Source organism: Talpa occidentalis, unplaced genomic scaffold (assembly GCF_014898055.3).
Source record: "Talpa occidentalis isolate TD23 unplaced genomic scaffold, MPIMG_talOcc4v2.1 talOcc4.6, whole genome shotgun sequence".
In the NCBI taxonomy this organism is placed as follows: Eukaryota; Metazoa; Chordata; class Mammalia; order Eulipotyphla; family Talpidae; genus Talpa; species Talpa occidentalis.
Window position 1 is genome coordinate 115875775 of NW_023604972.1, and position 20802 is coordinate 115896576.

Consider the following 20802-nt stretch of genomic DNA (forward strand, 5'->3'; position numbering starts at 1 on the left):
ATTTTTACTCATAATTTGATACTAAAAATGATATGTAGAAGATATAGGGAGACAGAGGCTTACTTGGAGAAGTCATTTAAGAAAGAGAGCTCTAGCTGGGAAAATCCCAGTGAATTACCTTGAGAGAGAGAATCCCCTGTCAGACAAGTAGTTTAGTTTTGAGACTATAGACCCGGTCAGCAAGGATTACACAGGAATTTGTTATGGATGGTTTAGTCAGTGCACTAAGGCAGAAAATTATAGTTAGGAATATATTTGCAACCAGAAGAGACAAACTTATTTTTGTGTGGAAGATGTTTACCTGCTTTAAAGAGATGGTTGAAGCACTGGTAAATGCTAGAATTAACTTCAAAGTCCAGTAAATTATAACATAAGTGTATTAAAAATGTATCAGAAGCTTTTTCTTTTATTAAAAATGTCATTAATTTACATGTCTATATAACTTTGGAATTATATTTTCACTTCTTATGTACATGCTTCACTCACCCTCTACCAAACCTCCATTGTCCTTGCCCTATCCCCTACCTTCCCCTATCCTTCCAGAAACTTTCTTTTATATTAACTACCGTGATTGAGGGTATACGATAGAAAAAAAATGAGTGACTATAAAAACCAAAAATGTAAACTATATTCCCAAATACAAAATTTGAAAAAATATCAGATCAGTATAAAAAAGATGTTATAAAATAAATAGTATTAGCTATAACAGGTGAGTAAAATTCATTCTCACAGCTTGCAACACAATTAATCCAAATAAGTTTATATTTATAGATGGTAAAAATAACTGAACTCATAGTTTCTAGAAAAATCTTAGTGAATTAATTAATAGTCTATGAAGGAGAGCTTTCCAACATATGCCTTTAAAGACTCAATTTTTGCAAACATTGTAAAGATCAGTTTGACAGGATATAAAAAATTATTCAAAATATATAGGCTAGCAAATTACAGAAAAAAATATGGGCTAGGATTAATTGTTAGTGATGGGGTTGGATGTGCAATTGTATTAAATTTTGTAAATAGTAGGATGATCTCTGGTATTTTCATAATTCTGTCCTTTTTTGTCATGATGTATTATACTTTCAATGCATTGTTGAATTCCATTTGCTAAGTTTTTTTTTTTTTTTTTGAGTGTTTTAGCATCTGTGTTCATCAGGAAAGTTTGTAGGTTTCTTTTTGGTGTGTATGTGGTATCTTTGGTTTTGTTATAAAGGTATTGCATAAAATGCGTTTGGCAGTGTTCCCTCTTTTTCAGTGGTTTGGAAGAGTGAGAAGGATTTTAGTTCATATATGACTGTTTTGCAGAACACACTAGTGAAACTGCCTGATCCTGGATATTTGTTATTTGGGAGACTTCTGAAAACAGTTTCAATTTCCTTGCTTATAATTGCTATGTGCAGGTTTTCTATTCCTGGTTCAGTCTCGGATGGTGTATATTTCCAGGAATTTGTTCATCTTTTCTAGCTTATTGAGTTTACTAGCATAAAAATGTTCATCATAATCTCTTACCATTCTCTGAATTTCTGAGATGTTTGATCTAACTTCTCTTTCATTTTGGATTCTATTCATTTTGAGTTTTCACCTGTTTTTTCTTTGTGAACTTAGCTAGACATGTGTCTGATTTGTTTGTTTGTTTTTTCCCAAAGAACCAGTTTTTGCTTTCATTAAGCTTTTAGATTTTATTTCTATTTCTATTTCATTTATTTCTGCTCTTATTTTTATTATTTCCTTCCTTTTGTCCTTAAGTTTTGTTTGTTTACTTTTTTTCTAGTTCTTTAAGGTGAGATATAAGATTATTTGAGCTTTGTCTTTTGTTGTTGTTGGGGACTTGTGTTTTTATAATACATAGTTCTGCTTTTACTGTGTCCCATAGGTTCTGGTAGGCTGTGTCTTCATTTTTATTGGTATTGAGGTATTTTTTAATTTCTTCTTTGATTTTCTCATTAACCCAGTATGTTGTTCAGTCTCCACATATTAGGGTTTTGCTCCTGCTTTCTTTTTGTGTTTATTTTCTAGTTTTAAACCATTGTAATCAGACAAGATACTTGACAAGATTTCTGTCTTCATGAAATTATTAAAACTTATTTTGTGACTCAAATGTGGTCAGTTTTGAAGAATGTCCATTGTGTACTTGTGAAGAATGTGTATTATGTTTTTTTTTGGGGATGCATTGCCTTATAAATGTCTGTAAGGCTCATGTAGTCTAATTATTTAAGGCTATTGTGTCCTTATTTAATTTCTCTCTAGTTGATATGTCTATTGGTGAGAGTGAAGTGTTGACTTCCCCTCCCTCAAATGTCTTTTTTACCATGTCTGTTTTGGGAGTTGATACTAATTGCCTAATGTATATTGATATTCCTTTCTTTGGTAAATATACATTGATGAGCATTATATCTTCCTGTTATACTGTCCCCTTACTCATCATTAATAGTTTCTCTTGTTACATTTTTAAACTGGGAATATATTTCATCTGATGTAAGTATGGCTGTCTCTGCCTTTCTTTGGATCCCAGTTACTTGTGGGATTGTTTTCCAACCCTTTGCTTTGAATGTATATTTATCTTTGAAGTTCAAGTACATTTCCTGGAAACATCAGAAAGTTGGACTTTGCTTTCTAATCCAACTAGCCATATTGTGCCTTTTGATTGGTGAGTTCAGTCCATTTACATTTAGGATGATTATTGGTACATGAGGATCTGCTACTGCCATTTCATTTTCTGGTTCTGTCGATTTTCTTATTATTTTTCTTGTGGATGTTCTTCTCTTTAAATTACATATGAAATCTCCATTTAGCATTTCTACAGGGGAGGTCTAGTGTTTGTAAACTCCTTCAATTTCTGTTTGTCTGAGAACACCTTTCTTTCTCCCTCATATCTGCATGGTATAATATTCTTGACATGAGTAAAATTTCAGCACCGACTAAATCCCTGGTTTTTGGTTATTCTCCATATCTCTGTTGTACTTTTTATTCATAGAATTTATCACAATTTATTTTACTAAATGTTTTGTTTAATTTGATCTATAACTTAGCCTCCACTTAAGGCACTTAAGGTAAGGGTTTTTATTGTTTTGCTACTCTATTTTCAGGATTAGATGAATATAAGATACTAAGTAGGTACATAGTAAGTATAGATGTACCTTATTTTATTGCATTTCACTTTTTTTAATGTGTTATAGATAATTGCCCCCCCTCTTTTTTTGGCAAATTGAAGCTGTGTAATAACCCTGTGTCAAGCAAAATAAAACAAAAAGCAGGAAACATTTTTAAAATAGCATGTGCTCACTTCGTGTTTCTTCGCATTTTGGTAATTCTCACAATATTAAAACTGTTTTATTGTATGTATTATGGTGATCTGTGATCAGTGATCTGATGTTGCTATTATAATAGTTTTGGGGCAACATGAGCCACAATCACATAGGACGGCAAACTTTGTGTGTGTATTGTGACTTCTCTACTGATTGTCTATTTCCCCCATCTCTCTCACTGTTTTGGACATCCTGTTCTCATTTGAAAAATGAAATTAGGCCAGTTAATATCCCACCAGGATCTCTAAGTGATCAAGTGATTGGAAGAACCTTATAGCTCTCAGGTTAAATCAAAAGGTAGAAATGATTAAGTATAGTGAGGAAACCATGTTGAAAGCCAAAAGAGGTTTGAAAGCTAGACTTTTGCACCAAACAGTCAAGTTATGAATACAAAGGTAAAAACTTTTGATGAAATTAATGAATGATAAGAAAACAAGTAGTCTTATTGATGAGATGGAGAAAGTTCTAGTGGTCTAGATAGAAGATAAAATCAACCACAACATTCTCTTAAGCCAAAGTCTAAGTCAGAGCATGGACCAAACTCTCTTGAATTCTATGAAGGTGGATCGTGATAAGGAAGCTGCAGAAGAAAAGTTCGAAGCTAGTGAAGCTTGATTTATGAGGGTTAAGGAAAGAAGCTATGTCTTCACAGCATAAAAGTGCAAGGTGAAGCAGCAAGTGCTGATGTGGAAGCTGCAGAAATGTATCCAGAAGATCGAACTAAGATAATTGAAGGTAGCTACAGTAAACACCTGACTTTCAATGTAGACAAAACAGCCTTCTTTTGGCAGAAGATGCTATTTAGAACCTTCATAGCTGGAGAGGAAGAGTCAATGCCTGGAATAAAAACTTCAAAAGACAAACTGACTTTCTGGTTAGGACTTAATGTAACTGGTGACTTTAAGTTGACGTCATTGCTCATTTTCCACTCCAAAAATTCTAGGGCTCTTAAAACTTATAGTAAATCTACTCTGCCTGCCCTCTATAAATGGAACAATAAAGTCTGAATGACATCACTCTTTTTTACAACATGGCTTACTGAATATTATAAGCCCACTATTGAGAAGTATTCACCATTCTAGATGCCATGGAGATCATTCATGATTCATGAGAGGAGGTCAATATATCAACATTGATGGGAGTGTAGAAGTTGATTACAACCTTCATAGATTATTTTAAAGGATTTTAGACTTCAGTGGAAGAAGTAACTGCAGATGTGGTGAAAATAGCAAGAGAGCCAGAATTAGAAGTGGGGCCTGAAGATGTGACTGATTTGCTGTAATCTCATGATAATACTTTTTTGGATGAAAAATTGCTTCTTATGAATGAGGAAAGAGGGTAGTTTCTTGAGTGAATATGCTGTGAACATTGTTGAAATGACAGCAAAGGATTTGATGTTGATTGGTAAAGTAGTGGCAGGATTTGAGAAGATTGACTCCAATTTTGAAAGAATTTCTGCTGTGGTGAAATGTTATCAAATAGCATCCTATGCTACACAGAAATCTTTCATGAAATAGTCAATTGATGTGGCAAATCCATTGCCTTGCTTTAATAATTGCCACAGCCACTAACCTTCAGCGGCTACCATTTTGATGAGTCAGCAACTGTCAACATTGAGGTAAGACCCTCTATCAATAAAAATATATGGACATTTTGTAGCAATATTTTTTAAATTGAGATGCATTGTTATTTGTAGATAGAATGCTTTTTTAACACTTAAGAGACTACAGTATAGTGTAAACATAACTTTATATGCACTCAGAAACCAAAAAGTTCTTGTGACTCACTTTGTTGCAGTATCTGCTTTATTGTGGTTGTCTGGAAGTTAGCATACAGTATCCTGAAGTGTGCCTGTATGAATGAATCAAGAAATTTTAGCAACATTATGCTTGGTCTTGATTTTTATGATAATTTCCAACAACCAGATGGTCTTCCCTCCATATTCCCTGCAAAAAATCTGAATATTTGAATGTAATGTGGATATCTAATACACAGAAACTTGATAATTATAAATAAGATTTGAAACCATTTAAAGCAATGTGTATATATATATATATACACACACAAGCTTGCATTTGTTTTAGTTACTATAATGCTTGTTTTTAAGCATTTTAAGAATGGGAATATAGTAGCTATGTTAGGATGGCTCTTCTTTTATAGCCCCATAAAAACTGTTTAAGTGTCATTGCCTTTGGAATCAGTGTTGTCTTTGTCAAAATAAGGGTTGAGAATATATCCCTCTAGGCAGTGACAGTAAGGAAGAATGACATCACTTTCTGGTCTGTAGCTTTTTTTTTTTTTCTTTCTTTTGCCAAAATTTGCTAGTTGGCATAATGGTGCACTTTTCATTTAAAACCGTATTGTGTTGGCATGGGAAATTAGTACTGTCTCTCTAGGTATAATTAATAAAATACTGAGTCAATATTTTGAAAGAGATTTTTTAATTTTAAATCTATGGTAGCTAAGTCCTTTTATTATACTTACCAAATTTAAAACATTTCCAGTAAAAACATTTCCTGAGTAAGTACCACTAAATTGGTCTTTGTGTAAAGTAAATGAAAATGATATCATAATTTGTGATACAAGAAAATTGAAATTGACATAATTTTCAAAAGAAAGGAACTTGAGTCTGAGAAGGTAGTGGTAGATTAGTTTTTGCACAGAGACAGCAAATAGATAGCAAACCAAAACACCATGTACTTTCACAGCAACACTATCTCCATGAACCTAAAAGATAAATAGATTGGGACAAACATGTGACAACTGCAAGACCTATGTTTTTTTAACTTCCATATAGAACAAAGGTAGTCAGTGGAAGGAAAGTAATCTGATAGACTTAAGAACAGGCAGACTTCCCTAACAGATATTTGCTGGAAGAGCAACCGAAACTGGAATAGGATTTACACAGTCCAATAGCAAGAGGTCTGAAGTAATTTGAAGAGGAGAAATGGCTGATCCTAATTCTGGGACAGGAAATTTATGTTAAGGGCCATGAACAACTGGACATACCAGAGAGAAAGGAAGTTATCAAAGATTGCCTGGGCAATGTCAAAAATGAATCAGCACCCAACTTGAAGAGGCAAGGGTAGACTTCAAAAAGATAAGAATTTCAGTGAGTCAAATTACCAGATATTTTAGTTCATAATTATACAAAAAAATGATTGCTCACTGAAACCCATAGGGACCTACTCAGAACTCGAAACATAAGTAAATTAAAACAAATGAAGCAGTTGCTCTATTTTCTTTTCTCATCTGAAATAATTAGAAAAGTATGATGGTTTTTACCATATGATGGTTTTTACCATATCATTCAATTAATGCATCTAGATGTTTATCATCAGTGGACACAAAACACATGGAAGGATACAACCAAATGTGTATTGACTTGATGAAAATGCACACACCGCCTGTAGTTTACCAATGGGACAGGGTTTAAGTCTAATCAGGCCTCTAGGTCCAAGTGTGGAGGAATGTGTTGAACTTGCACCTTTCATGTTTTCAGCAAAATCCAGTGTTGGAGACCCGATGTCCTGCCACTTAAGCTCTTATCTTGAAGGACCTGCATTTCCTGGACATACCAGATAGTAAGAAAGTCATCAGAAAGAACACAGATGAATAGTAAGGGGAAGAGTGGGTGGAGAGGATTTTGCAGATTCAGACACAATTGAAAGTAAAATTTTGGGGGCAGACCAATCAAGGGATGTCTAATTGTCTTTAAACTGTAAAGAAACTCAAGGAAGCAACTGCTGTAAAAGTCCACGGAGCTGTTATTTCAGAGGGAGGGGCCTATGTACATGGACAGTCTTCATGGGTGAGGGAAGACTTTTCCTGGTGATTATTTGAAGGCTGTTTGACTTGTGATAAATCACTATTTTCTATATCTGTTTTATTTTACAATAAAGAATAAGTGGGGGAAAAAGGAAGAGGTTTTAATTTTCAAAAAGAAAGATGAGGCTATAATGAAAGAAAAGTATAGTATTGCTATTTATGTGTCTGTTTTATGAACATCTGGTTTGTATTTGCATCAAAACCCTAATGATGCTGAGGCAAAGCAATGTAATGCATCCTTATGCTGGGAAAATTATCCAGATATAATATCAAAACATTCAGAAACTTAAGTCTTTTAACTTTGAAGAGAATGTTCAACCTCTTTTAAAGATTTATTTATACAAGAATTGGGGTACAGGCCAGATGTGCAGGAGGGTGAGAGGATTCACCAGAGACAGAGCAGGGAACAGAACAGGCAGACTGATGAAATACACTGCTGAGGGGGCAGCACCCGAGACAGGAGAGGTCTGCCTTACCATGTGGGTGTCTCCACGGCAGGCGGGGATCGAACCGGCACTGCAGAGGCTGCTGACAGTTCACAGCCGTGCGCTCAACGCCTGCACACCAGCGAGGTCCTCAACCTCTTTTAAATGGACTTGTAAAATTTGAGAAAATAGTATGACTTCTTAAGAATGTTATAAGATATTTCAAATGTACCTGACACATAGGTAATGTTTAGTCAATATTAAGTTCCCTTTTTACTTTCTTTTTGTTAACCTATCAATGATTAATATGTAAGTAAAATAAATAATGGTTTATCAAAAAATGGAATTATACAGATGAATTCACTCATTCAATAAATATTTACTGAGTATTGAGTATGTTTTCAGGAACTATTAGGTGCTTTATATACAAAAGTAAAATGAAACCAAGTCAGTCTTTTTAGAGGTTTTTAGGCTAGTAAAAACGACAGACACATGAAGATGTGACTTTAATGGAGGAAAGAATATTAGTAGGGAAATTGTATGAAATAATAGAGCACCAGAGGAAAAAAGATGCATTAATTCTATGTGATTTAATCATCAGCTAAAATTTATAAGATTTTACTTTTTTCCCTTTTAGACCTTTTTGGTAAATTATCACAAATAACCTATAGCTTTGCCTTTTTTTTTTTTTTTTTTTTTTGTAAAAAGCAGTTACTCTACTGGGGCAAAATTGTCTCAGACTTCTAACACTTAAAACTTTTTAGTTCATTGTTTACACTACTGTGATTCAACAACATATTTTCAGACTTGTTCTAAAAGTCCAGTGGAGAATTATTTCAGAATTGTGTGCTTAAAAGAGAAAAATCTATTAGAAAATAGCAAAGGAATTTACTTATTGACTGAAATGTAGACAGCTTCTGTATCTCTTTACAATGTAAAATGAAGCTGATGCTATTCCTTTTGTATCAACAAATCATGTTGGAAAGAGAGAGAAAAGCTCTTAACCTACTTTCCTATCTTCAATTTTTAACTTTATCATGCTTGTTAATTGCCTGGGTGTCCTTTAACCATCTATTTCCATGATTCTTTCCCAGAGGCTTGGTTTAATTTTAAAAAGTGCAGTGTATTCAGCCCTAATTATGTGAGAACTCACTGCAGGCAAACAGCAAGAGATAGTAATGACCAAAATGTGTCCCTAAATCAGTGCCACGGATACCACAGGCTCATTGCAATAAACATTTAATGAGTATGAAATTCAGCCATATAAGGTAATACTTAGAAGTTAGTGATGTTTAAAAATAGGAGAGGATAATGCTAAGTGAAGTAAGTCAGAAAGAAAAAGACAAATACTGGATGGTTTCACTTATATGTGGAATACAGAGAAATATAACAGACAAGGGTCAGTCAAAACCAAACCAATAATAAACTCTTAACATCCCACTACATCCAGAGGGAGAGGGGGGTGGGGTGGGAAGGAGAGGGGGGTGGGGTGGGAAGGAGAGGGGGGTGGGGGGGAGTAAGAGGGGGGTGGGGTGGGAGTAAGAGGGGATCCCAGTGAAGCTTTGTGGAGGATTGTTGGGACAGGATATGAAGGTATACGTTTGTAGAATTTTGAACCTGTAAACCCGAAGCAGACACAAAGATGTAAACCAGCTCTACCACAGTAAACATAATTTGGAAAAACAAATAATAGGATCCCTTCCTAAAAACATAACTTTACTAACTAAAAATATTTTTAATGTGTTTTTTTGAGTTTTGCATTTTTAAAAAATGTGTCATTTTGAGTTTTGTGTTTTTATTTTTCTTATTAAATATTTATATAAGCTGAACACACGCATAGTCTCAAATTCTCTTCATAATCAATAACTAGTTAGGAGGTGATTCTATTACTTCATCTGAGTAATACTATCATTTTATTTGAAACACATACTGATGTGTTGACTTAAATGCCCCTAGTAATTAACAGACAGTTTTTCTTTTCTTTCCTTTATTGTTTTTTTTTAACATTAATTTAATGATGGAAGTAATTACTTTTGAAGTGTTTTAACTGGTCACTCATGGGAAAAACATCACATTGAATAATAATATAATATATGGAATAATATATAAAAATGGTCAAAGGGCTAAGTTTTAACTATGTGTCAGCCATCATTTTAAGTGTCTTTCTGTTACCTCACTGAGTTTTTAGAAAAACCCTGCAATAGGTACTATTTGCATCATAGTATAGTTTAGAAAACCATGCTATAGAGAGGCTAAGTGATCAGTTTGTAAGAGGAAAAGCTGGGATTTGAACACAGATTTGGAGCCCAGGACCTTATGCCAGTGGAATTCAGTCATACCCTAATCCAGTAACTCAGTTTTTTTCTTAGACTCTATTTAAAAAAGTACTATTATGACTCATATTTTTGCTCAGGTTCTAAGAATCTTAGTTATTTAGCTGATAGTTTTGAAAGGTAGAAATGGTGCCCCATTAACAAAAAATTGGCTGCAGCGTTCTGAGAGCTTCATTTTTACTTAATTATGTTGGATTGGATCCTATGTGTCAAAGCCTAATTATTTCAAATGCTCATTTCCTTATTTTAAAAACTACATATTTGACAAGAAAGAATTAAGAATTAGGGTAAATTTTGAAAATTGAAACGTTCTTATACAGGCAGGCAGATAAAATGGAAATAAAACTATAAAGACTTCATTGAAATTTGTGTGTTTAATACTCCAGAAAATATAAGAACTAGTGAAAACAATTCTACTTTTTAAACTACCTATGATATCCTTTCATTTTGTTTCTTTTTTTTTTTCTTGTAAGGATAGTGCTTACATATCAAAATGAAATGACAACTGACAATAGCAATAAAGGCCCTAGGAGGTGTGTGGAAATGGAGACTAAATTTTTAGCCACAAACATTATTGAAGAGAGAAATAGTTATTACAAAAAAGGTCAATGTTTGCTGTTAAGTTATGATCTACCACCATATAAATGTTATATATTAGATAGCTTGTGAATAAGGGTCATTAGAATAATAAAGGATTGAAATTGCTTGGGAAAATTTAGAAGGGTTATTATTAGACTTTGAGTCTACTGAAAAGACTCAGCAAGAGAAAGGCAAGGAACAATGTATGAAGCTTTATATGGCAGATGCCCAAGATGTTCTCCCAACAGAGGTAGCACCATTGTACCTCTGAAATCAGTGCCTCTGGTTTCTGGAAACCTGATGGAACCATATTCTGCTTAATGGAGTCACTGCATTGTGTATTTCAGGCTCACCATTATTTATTGTGGCAATGGAGCTATAGAAATAACATGGAGAAATGTAATCTCAGAGTTAGAAGTAAAACAGATACTGGAGAATTGGGGAAAATTCTGTTGTATCTGTTTTCAAGTAGGGTTAATTTGAAATACTTGGAAAATTGAGATAGGTGATATTACCATCAGTCTTCAACATCAAAATTTCATATAATAATGGTTAATTCCAAAATGTATTTCATCATTTCTCCTCCCTAACTTAGGTATATTGAAATTCTTATAAGAAACATGCTCAAAACAATTTAAACAATACAAAATAAAACAAATCTTTGGCTCTTATTTATTTTTGCTATTTCTATAGTTAACATTTTACCTTCACAGATTTAGAAGTTCTTGTTTTCAGAATTCAAAGATAAGTAGGAATTAGTGGGCTAACAGTAATTTCAGGTGTGGATAAGGATAGAACTAAGAACCTGAAAAATGACATTTGTAAAGAAGCTACTGCTGATATCATTTTGAATTATTCATTATCAGTATTAACTGGATAGATAAGTACATACATAGATAAGTAGAAAAATTGTTAAATTCCTCTCAAGGATCACACTATATATTTATTTCTTCTCTAATGTATCATCATAGCCTTTGCCCATTTTCCTCTGACATAACTGTATTTGACTATATTCCCATTCAAGGCTCAGACTTCCTACAAATCTTTCAACACATAAATGACTATTCCTTTACTTTGCATTCTTTTAGAATCCATTAATTATTTATATTCCATTATCTTGAAACCGCATACATTTTCTGGTTATTTTAGCAATTCTATTCCTTCCTCTATTGTTTTTTATAATTCCTTCCAGAGCATTTATTTTTTTTTAAGATTATTTATTTATTTATAGAAGCACTGGGTACAATCTGAAGTGCGGGAGGGTGAGAGAATTCACCAGAGCCAGAGCAGGGAACAGAACAGGCAGAGTGATGAAGTACACTGCTGAGAGGAGCAGTAGGCATGGCAGGAGAGGTCTGTGTGCCATGTGGGACCCTTGCCGGCTGCCGGGGATCAAACCAGCGCTGCAGAGGGCTGTGGGCAGCTTCACAGCCCAGTGCTTAACCACTGCGCCACCAGGGGGGCCCCCCCTTCCAGAGCATTTATGTCTTCTACCTTCTTTTTTTTTTTTTCTCCTTCTACTGTCATTTATCTGAGATGCTTACTGTCTTGTAAGACATGTCCCAAACACATCTTACTCCAAATATGGTAAATTTTTTCTTCTGGCTTGTTTGTTGAGAAATAAAATAAAAAAAAATGTGTTGTTATGGTGTTACTTTATTTTCTTTGACTTCTAATGTATATGATTAATCAAAAAACATATAGGTATATATAGATTTGCTTGTGTGTTTCTAGAGAAATTCTACCTATATTACTCTTTATCTGATCAAAGGTGTATATAAAAAACTGGTTGTTTTCTGAAGATTTCATGGGTACCATGATATGTACACAATGTTTTATAATCATTTATACTCAGAACTGCCATGGAGAGCTCCCCATTTGTCTCGAACCAATTAATATCCAACAGACTGAGTCTCGGTAAAGTTGTGAAGTATGACTAATCTGTGTTCTGCTCACCAGCCTTTCCTGCAGCTTTTCACTTGTTAGCTTCTTTCCTATTAAAATAGAAAAAGAAGTATCTGACATAAAACATTATTAATAGTAGTTAGACTTGAGTAGCTGTACATTGAAGTGAATTTATCCTACTTTTATACTTATGTTTTTATATATGTTAGAAAAGAAATTGTTCACAATGGAAAGATGTGAACAGTTGCTTGGATGCTGGTGAGATGACCCTTAAATCATACTGGACTAACGTGCCTCTTCTTAAAGGTAAAACTGATTTAATACTTTTGGATGATCCAGGGAAAGGTCAAAGGTACAGACAAGTATAACATCTAGGGTTAACGTGGAAGAACATAAAGCTGAAGTGCTATCCATGGCACGACTGTGTGGTTTTTCTCTTCAATTTAGTATCTCTTTGTGTACAGAGAGAATTCATAATAAAGCCTAGAGCCACACTTAGGTTTGGCTTGGGGACGTGTTTGAAGGAAGGTCATTGGTGACTCAGAGGGCTTGAGGAATAAGTGCTGTAGTTGAGCTACTCTGAGATCCAGGTAGTGTTTGGGATAGGTAAAAGTTAGAAAAGTTTGGACCAATAGTAGACATTTTATAATTACCAAATAGAGTGAGAGGGAGGACTTCTGGCCAAGATATCTAAAAAGAAAAAAGCTGGTCTCATGCCACATCTGTCTTAATCAGGAGCCATCTCAGCGTGCCTCCAATTCAACATTAGAGGCATGCAGCAAATTATCTGAAAGAATGTGGCAGTCTGTCTCTCAAGACAGATCATAAAACTCAGAGTAGTAGTGAAAGTACTGGTTCCAGAAAAGTTATCAAATGAGGTTTTTCAGGAAATTATATTGCCACTTATTTATATTTTCCTACTACTGACAGTTTGGCATTCTGAAGTGATATGTTCACATATGATTTAAGTAAGTTCTTTTATATCCACACATCTTTTACCAAAATGTATTCACTGTTATTTTATTTTTATTTTTTAATAATGTAAGTCTTATGGCTTTATTTTATTTTATTTTATTTTAAAAAAGATTTATTTATTTATACAAGCGCTGGGTACAGTCAGAAGAAGCGCAGGAGGGCCAGAGAATTCACCAGAGCTAGAGCGGGGAGCAGAGCAGGCAGAAGGACCGAAGTACACTGCTGAGGGAAGCAGCGGGCGGCAGGAGAGGTCTGCGCGCCATGTGGGACCCTCCTCCGGTGGCCAGGGAGCAGCCGGGGATCGAACCGGCACTGGAGAGGCTGCGGGCAGCTTCGCAACCCAGCGCTCAACCGCTGCGTCACCAGGGAGGCCCTGTTCACTGTTATTTTAAAGCCCACAGATAGTTTGGTTGTATTCTAAAATATATTAAGAAGACATTGAGGTTTCATGGCACTGAAAAATTCTTGTCAATTTATAACATTTTATGATTTATATGTGAAGACTAAAAATACAGTTAACACAGTGTCATTTTAACCCTTAAGAGGTGAAAGAGAACACAAAAATAAGTTATAGTTAATAAAAATGCATTGATATTCATCCTGCTATAAGTTACAAAGTAAATATTCTCAATTTTACCAAACTTTGTTATATTTCATAATGTAAGCATAATATGAAAGTATGAATATATGAAAAATTATGTAGATAAAAAGATAGTGTGAAAATATTTTCTTTGTGCAATGTTTCCCTTTTTTTCTACTAATCTTTTATTGATCAGTTTGAATAATTGCCTCCTCAGAGAGTTATGTAACACTTAAAAATATAAACCTCTAAGTACTCATAAAATAGTTTTAAATGATTAAATTCTAACTGGAAATATTTTAAAATTTTGAGTATTTATCCCAAACACCTAATTTACATAATTCATAAGCAGTTCAATTTCAAGATGAATTTGTATATATGTGTAGACTAAAACTCAATGAAAATTGACATTTTCATATTAGAATTAAAAGCATAACTATTTCATGGAAAGGTTAGTACAAAATCCAAAAGATTTTCACAATTATTTAATGTCTTAGTTTGTTGTTTCAGTAAAGAGAAAAACATTATTTCCCTTAGCCATCAAATAAAAAAAGTCACTAATGATGTGAAAATAAGTAATTGAAAGTAATTTGGAGGGATATATGTGTTCATACTTGAAATCATGAGTCATGAAAAAAAGTGCTGGAATGATTCTGCTGTTCCTTTCTTGTGGTAGAGAACATAAGGTCAAGTTTGTGACAGTTGCTTAGAGGTCTATTTTAGAATGTATTATCAGTTGATTGTGGCTATAGAAAACTTTATTTGAAGACAAACACGTTTCTCTATCACCTCTAACCCTTCACTTGTGATGCTGATATAAGCAAAGAATTGTGATACTTGAAAAAGCCACTAATGACTAGGGATGCTTGGGTGGAATTTGAAAAGATAACCTAAACAGCTCCCAATGGCCAAAGATGGAATAAATTGAGCAACTCAATAAAAAAAATATTGAATTTAATTCAAAATATAAAGTAAATATCCATGAGTACTTACTAATGTAAATAAAAAACTAATCAAAAATAAATGGAGAGGAGATAAATGCTTCTGTCATGTCACAGAACACCAGATAATTCTTGCAATACTCAGCAATCAAGGAAGTGTATTGTAAGTTTCCATTCCTTAATTGTAGGTTGTCAGTAATTACTTCTTTTAAAGAAAAGAGTGAAAGCTGACTACAATTTGGTTGCTTGCTAGATACTCTTGACATAATGTACTCTCTCCTTTTCTACCTTTCAAAAATCCATAACCACAGTTAATCATGAGAATAAAAGACAAATTGTAATTTTGAGTGGTATTTTACAAAATACCTGACCCATGTTACCCCCAAATAACAAGGTCATCAAAATCAAGTCTGTCCTTATAGAGCATCATGGGATAGGCTGCTGGAACAGAGAAATGACTTTAGTTACTAATGAACTTTAGTTACTAACCATGTACCAATATTGATTCATTACTGTGGCTTAATGTTAGATGTAAAAATAGGGAAAACTGGAGTGTGGGGTTTATAAGAACTATTATCCTTGTAATTCTCTGTAAATTTAGAACTATTTTGAAGCAAAGTTTTATTAAACAAAACAGAACAAAACAGTCTTTTAGTAACAGAGACTAAGAGCATAAAGCATCAGCAGTCAGCCTCTCCAATTAAAAATAAAGTACCTTTTGTATAGCATTTTTCTTTATTTTGTCATGACATCATTTGTATTTCTGAATTAATATGGTGGCATTCTGTCCAAACAGACCAAAAGCAGGTACTTTCAGGTAAAATACAAGATGTCTAAAATACATAGTCAGATGTTTTGAGTTAAATCCTTAATCAGTTTTTAATTACTTGATGGAATGCAGTTCTTTTGTCCCATTCTGGGTGGTTAATATATTTACTTATCTGGGAATGAATACTAGTGATACACTTATGAATGCTGACAAAGCACTTAATGTAGAGAAGTGTCCTCTAAAAATTCCCTGTGATTAGTCAGACTCACTGAGGCCTAAGGAAGATTTACTGTCATTACTAGCTTTTGAAATTGATTATCATGACGGTAATAATAAACATGTTACCAAAACGCTAAATTCAGTAGATGAGTTTAAAACCTGTTTTTCTTCACAAATACACAGATAATTAAGGCAGCCTTTGCCTGAGCAGTAGGGCTGTGGCTTGGTAGCATCTTCACATTGAGTTTGAGGCAAAAGCCTCGAGATTTACAGTTCTGTAGTATTTTATAATTTGTCAAGAGCATTCCTATTGATGCAATGTAGGGTAATAGATGCTCCATAAAAGTCCTATCCTCTTTCTCTTCCTTCTGTCATTTCTCATGACATTTTTGAAATTCAGGAGAAAAATTTTATTATAACTAAATTAACAAAACAGAGCTGTAAAGTTGAGTGGTCTTACCAGTGATAGTTGTGTTTACTTCTAGAATTTCACCAAATTATAATTCATTGTACCCTAGAATGTTTTGGTTAATAACTTGGAGAACTTTTCATGTTGATCCTAGGCATGATTTTCTTTTAATATATGTTACATAATATAATGTGATGTAACTTTGTTAGTAGCATCAGTCTCCTATTTTTCTAAAGCCCATGCTATACCTGACACTGTACAAGTATTTAAAATATCTCAACTTATTTTCCTTGTGATTTTTTGGAAACCCAATAGTTTTAAATGTGGTTGAGCTGTCATTGTAAAATACCTTTATTTCTTTGAAAATATGACATATATATTTTACTCAAGGGACAAGTATTATAAGATAAATGGATATGAAACAAATAGTTTTCCCTTGGATATTTATTTTGCATTAAGCAACGTGAGAATGGCCGCTTCCACCCACCATGATCAACAAGGGTTTCTGGAAAGATTGTAGACTAAAAAATCCTTAGACTCTGATCTCAAGAAAACTCCAGATAACCTTGGGGCCCATAGTATTTGAAAACTATCCCTGAAAGCATTCTTTTGCAGCCCATTTCTTGAACACCCTTGGGTTCTGCAGGTCCAGCAGTATGTTCTTTTAGTCCTTCTCCACTCTCTTTACTGATCAAACTAAGCTCTTGTTTATTTTTAAGAAAGCATGGACTCTGTTCACATTTCTTCAGAGTTTTTATCTAGGCAACCCTTTTATGTTTTCAGCTCTTTAAGTCTTTCCTCACAAGTTAGGTTTTCCATTTCCTTAATCATCTTTCTCACTCTAATTTTTTGCTGGATGCTTTCCAGCTTGCCATATTCTTATGATATTGATGCGTCCAAAACAGTATAACATATTCAAGGGACAGCTACTTGTAAACTGAGATTATGAGACAGTGTCCTTATTTCTTAAATCCCTGAGTGTTCTTGCATTCATTTATTTAATATATATTTATGAGACTTCAGTCTTTGTAGGTACTATGTTAAACAATATATAATGCAAAAATAGATGTGGTTCCTAACCACAGTACATTCACTGTAGTTGAAGAAATATACCTTAAAAATTTGTCCATTTAACAAAATAATTTTGCGTAAGATAAGGTACCTTCAGTAACTGTATGACAGACTCCTGGCTGAGTAAGAAGGCATATCTTCATTCAATCTATGCTTGCTTCTGTAGGCCCTATTATATGCATAGAATCTTGTGTTTTTTTACTTTAAATGTAAGAGAGACTAATATGTGGTCACTGTCATTGTAGAAGTATTAAAGGATCACTTGTGAGAGCTTTTGCCCACCCAAATGCTATTTACAATCCTATATTAAGTGGGAATAAGTATCTTTAGGACATAGTAGTATTTTTTTTGCTGACCAGTAATTAAAAGAGTGTGCTGTCTAAGGAAATAGTTTTACTTAAAAAAAAAAAAAAAAAAAAACTACTCCTAAACTCCATTCTTGCATCACCACTTTGCCACCCATTTAGTCCCATCTGACAGATAATCTGGAGATGTCACTGCTTTCCTCTGGAATCTGGCTAATTCATTGTAAAGTTCATGTGCCACACAAATTCAGAGGTAAAGCGGAGTGACTGTGGCTTAGAGACCATGCAGTTGTGCTAGAGAAGTTGCTTGTCCTTATGAGGGTGCAAAAGGTAAGGAAAAGGAGAAAAAGATGGAGGGTATTCCCAAATACTTGTGATTTTGCGGAAGATTTAAAAAAGAAGGTAAGCAGGGGGAGTAATTCAATTATCCTGCCTAAAACTCTGTGATCAGGTTGAGGATTAGTGAGAGAAAAGGTCAGGGAGATTGGGTAGGAATGCAAATTAAGACATTTACATCATTCTAAAATTGCCTACAGTTTCGGCATGATTCATTTCTCATAAATATATTCTATAGACTGATATTTCTCTTTTAATCTTTTATGTTATTATATAACACCATACAGTTTTTGAAGTAATAAGTTTTGTGTCAGTAATCTTAAAACAGCAAAAATATTTCGAGAATTGCCACACATATATAAAATTAGTTCTTGAGTCTTTTTCTTTTTTCTCAATTTTCTGGCACCAAGAAAAGCCTGAGATTTTATTTCTTCACAAATTTTCTTTTATTGTTATTTGCACTTATATCAATAGTTATTGAAGAATGCAAACACAACATGTTACTTACATGAAGGTGAAAGTCCTATCTTTTAAAAATATACAGAGAGGTATAAATCACAGATACCTCTTGCTAAATTTACTAACTTCATACTTAGTATTAAAATGTTCTACAAATCACTGAACTATATAAAAGAGTGCATATAGTTCTTAGTGTTCATTGTTGAATGTCTTCAAACGTTATTTAACTTAGCTTCATTCATAAGTTAAACAACATCCTATGATGAATATATTTTGTTTTAAAGAAAAAAAAATTAAGTTTGGGCCTCCCTGGTGGTGCAAGTGTTAAGACGCAACCTATGAAGCAATCCACAGCCACTGCAGCATGAGTTCGATTCCTGGCCAGCCAGGGAGCAGCCCACATGGCGCAGCAGACCTCTCCTGACTCGCCCTCTACTCTCCTCAGCAGTGTACTTCAGTCAAACTGCCTGTTCTGTTCCCCACTCTGTCTCTGGTGAATCCTCTCATACACACACCCCCCCACCTCTGGACTGTACCCAGCTTTTGTATGCATAAGTAAATCTTTAAAAAAATATTAGTTTATAAAAAAAAAAGTTTAATAGGTACCACTGAATAAAGAAAGGATGAAAAAAGAGGGGCTGGACATATTTCTATTTATAGCAATGAAGAAACATTTGAATTCTAGGTGGGGACTGAAGTGAATTGGAGTGCTTTTATTCATTTAATTCATTTATAGGTGACTAAAAATTTCTCATTGTACTGGCAGTTCCACTTAAATTACACCCAAGTGTTGGTGTGAATTGCCCAGACAATTTAAAAGAGACTTGGTTCTCAATTCTTACATATTCCATAGCAAATGTTACTCGCCTACACAACCTTGATAGTTGTTACAGACCTGGGAACATATGCTCCTGGCAGAAGCATTTTCATCCTTGACACATTACCCATTTTATTCCTCAGATAATATATGCAACTGCCAGTGGGTGAAAACCTCAATGCAGTTCAAATAAGAAATAATGCCTTTAAGTTTGTCTGTTCTCAGGAAAATATATAAACCAAGTGAAAATGGCATTCCTGTTTATTCATGTAGTACCTAAAATCCATGGAAATGGATACTTTTCAGCTTTGAAGTCTGCTGCTCAATAAGTAAATATTGATTATTTTTACAAGTATTTTGAAAAAATGTAGTACTATAAAATACATAATTATAAGCAAAACCTAAAATTTTTAATTAAGATTTTATTTGATTACATTGTTGGCTGCCTTCAATCATGATCCTTCATTTTAATTGGAAAAATTTTTTTGAAATAAATAAACAAAACATTTGGTATGACTTTAGATTTGTTTTTTGATCACAACAAGTTAAAGCATTAACTAAAAAAAAATAACACATCCCCAGATCTTTAGCTTTCATGCCATTTAATCCCTTTTTATTCCCATTGGGTCTACTTCATTTGGTATTCCTAATGGTAACCTTAGTGGGTACCTAGTGAGATACTGGAAATGAGCACAGTTTTAGTGCTCAGTAAATGTTCATAGTTGTGTTTTGTACACCACAGTGAGATTTGTAATTGTAGGTAAAGTAGCAATTCACTGACTTTTGAAATCCTGCCTAACTCTCCTACCTTTCTCCCAGGAAGGACTTGATCACTCTCCTTTGCTTTACAAAGTCTATCATAGAACTAATAATATTTTAGATTACACAGTTGTTTCTTTTGGACCTCACTTTCTTTTCTTCTAACATACCCCTGTATCATGTAGACTTCGATATAGAATAGATTTCTATTCCATTAGCTCACTTGATAAATAGATTAGCTAAATAATGTACCTCTGATCTCATGTTCTCATTGGTAAATTGTTGTATTTACTGGAAAGTGTTTGAATGTTTTCAAATGTTATTTAACTTAGCTTCATTCATAAGTTAAACTTAACTTCATTCATTGGGATATTAACAAGGTAGCATATTTTCATATGCTAGTATATGAAAGCTAGCATATTTTCACTTCAAATTGTTCATATTTGAGTTTTCTGATATCTTGCTTCTACCATCTTTCATTTACTTTCCCCCACTCTTCCAACCATGTGAAATGAATTTGTCTTTTAGAGATATCAAAGCATTACACCAAATAACAGATCTGACCAGGAAAGCTTTGCAGAACTTAGGAAAGTCATATGTGCTTCAAAATGTGAACCTCACCATGAGGATAATGTGTAAGTAATAATTCTTAAGACAAAGGATATCTGAAAGCCTATCAGGTCAACAGCAATTGAAACTTGGTGGGGTGAATTGCCTCTGATGTAATACTGTTGCAAAACTTAAAAGAAGGCCTTTCATATCATTTTTCAAAAGATCTGTGCTCAATAAT

General features: G+C 33.8%; 1 protein-coding gene and 1 long non-coding RNA gene across 3 annotated transcripts in view; one reads left to right on the top strand and one right to left on the bottom strand.

The window, feature by feature from the left end:
- HCN1 (hyperpolarization activated cyclic nucleotide gated potassium channel 1) overlaps positions 1–20802 on the top strand; it is a 327077-nt gene that overhangs the window by 11695 nt on the left and 294580 nt on the right.
- Positions 12391–20802, bottom strand: part of LOC119260583 (uncharacterized) — a 39080-nt gene continuing 30668 nt past the window's right edge. For both annotated transcript variants that reach the window (XR_008549390.1, XR_008549391.1), the window contains exon 5: positions 12391–12461. This is a non-coding gene — a long non-coding RNA (uncharacterized LOC119260583). The remainder of the gene's footprint in view (positions 12462–20802) is intronic.